The sequence below is a fragment of the Clupea harengus genome, chromosome 10 (genome assembly GCF_900700415.2).
Source record: "Clupea harengus chromosome 10, Ch_v2.0.2, whole genome shotgun sequence".
NCBI classification, from domain to species: domain Eukaryota; kingdom Metazoa; phylum Chordata; class Actinopteri; order Clupeiformes; family Clupeidae; genus Clupea; species Clupea harengus.
The window spans coordinates 29,256,573-29,258,595 of NC_045161.1; positions in this window are offsets into that span (position 1 = coordinate 29,256,573).

The following is a 2,023-nucleotide window of genomic DNA, read 5'->3' on the forward strand; positions in this document are numbered from 1 at the left end:
GCCAGACTTTTAACGGCTCTTTTGAGAACTCCTGGCAATATCCTTTAAACAGACGTTTTCTTTAGCGGCTCTCTGACATCGTGTTTCTTGATCAGGCCATGCGGGGAAGGACAGGTACAAATCAATGGGATAAGCCGAAGGACTCCAGTTGCCGTATCGACAGGGGTCCTGGTTACCATGGTCACAGACACAAACAAAGCTATCTTCGGACAACAATCCTGAGATTGACAAGTAGGGATTAGAGAACAGTCATGGTAGGAATATTGAAGGACAGAGGTCAAACAGTTGTGTGAATGTTTAAAGAGGGGGGTGGTGGGGGGGTCGCCATTACATCCCTGAAAGACAATGTAAACATCACATTCATAAATAATAGAGCTGCGCGCGGAGGAAGACAGGCAGGCAGGGAGAGAGTGGGGTGGGAGGAGTCAGAGCAGGATAGGGTTGTTGATATGACGACCTGTCGAGGGGGGGGGGGGGGGGGGGACGGGTGACCTCGTTGTTAGTGTCTCCCCGGGGAGTGCCAAAGAGTCAGGTTGTGTCAGTAGTGATCTGTATTCATGCTTCTTCCTGCTGCTGCTGCTGCTGCTGTAGTCATAGGCCACACACACACACACACACACACACACACACACACACACACACACACACACACACACACAAGAACAGACACAGACACACCCACACAAGAACAGACACACACACAATAACACTCATGCACACACACACAAGAACGCTCATGCACACACACAAGAACACTCACGCACACACACATACTACACTGACTCACACAGACACACACACTTGCACACACACACGAGGCCTGACACAAGCACACACACATAGGCACAGAGACACACACATACACAGAGGGGTTATTAATGATGTTGCCACCTTCACTGGCCCTCGAGACCCCAGAAAGTGAGGCCACAAATCTGTCTCAGTAATGCATGAGACAGCAACCAGGGCCTCTAACCAGAGGAGCATACACAGAGCAAAGGGCGCCTGACTCACACAGTCAGAGCAGCTTCCATGGCCTGGGGAGTCTTACCCTGTAAGAGTCTGGAGTGTTCCCAGAGGTGTTGATGGAGGTGGAGGTGGGGATGGAGGAGGTGGAGAAGGAGGAAGAGGTACTGGAGGAGGAGGTGGAGAAGTAGGAAGATGTACTGGAGGAGGAGGTGGAGGTGGGGATGGAGGAGGTGGAGAAGGAGGAAGAGGTACTGGAGGAGGAGGTGGAGAAGTAGGAAGATGTACTGGAGGAGGAGGTGGAGGTGGGGATGGAGGAGGTGGAGAAGGAGGAAGAGGTACTGGAGGAGGAGATGGAGAAGGAGGAAGAGGTACTGGAGGAGGAGGTGGAGGTGGGGATGGAGGAGGTGGAGAAGGAGGAAGAGGTACTGGAGGAGGAGGTGGAGAAGGAGGAAGAGGTACTGGAGGAGGAGGTGGAGAAGGAGGAAGAGGTACTGGAGGAGGAGGTGGGGGTGGGGATTGAGGAGGTGGAGAAGGAGGAAGAGGTACTGGAGGAGAAGTTGGGGTTGGAGTTAATAGTAGTGGTGGAGGAGGACCAGGTGGTAATGTAGGTGATGATGGAGGAGGAGGAGGAGGCAGGTGGTGGTGGTGGTGGGGGCTTGTCTGATCATTCTTGGGGGAAAAAGCGCCAGCAGCAGCAACCATTTGATGCATTTGGTCCAATTTGGTCGGTGCCTCCCTGCGGCTGTGTTTACCTCTCAGGGGCTGGATGTTTGTGTGCGCCTTCAAGAGATTCACAAATCTGCTTCAGTTTGCTGCCAGTGACAATGAGGAGGAGAGGAAATCAGCATCGCCTCCAGGACTCGCCGCTCCTGCTGCCTCCCGCCGCTCCTGCCGCTCCCGCTGCCTCCCGCAGCTCCTTTTGAAATACGAGGAGGACCGTAGGCCACAGCAGCCGCGGCGGCTCAGTGGCGCATAAATCCATAAGTTTCAAACGTGAGCTGAAACGAAATGCTGTTTATAGAGACTCCATCTGCACAGCGGAAAGCAGAGCCGCTTG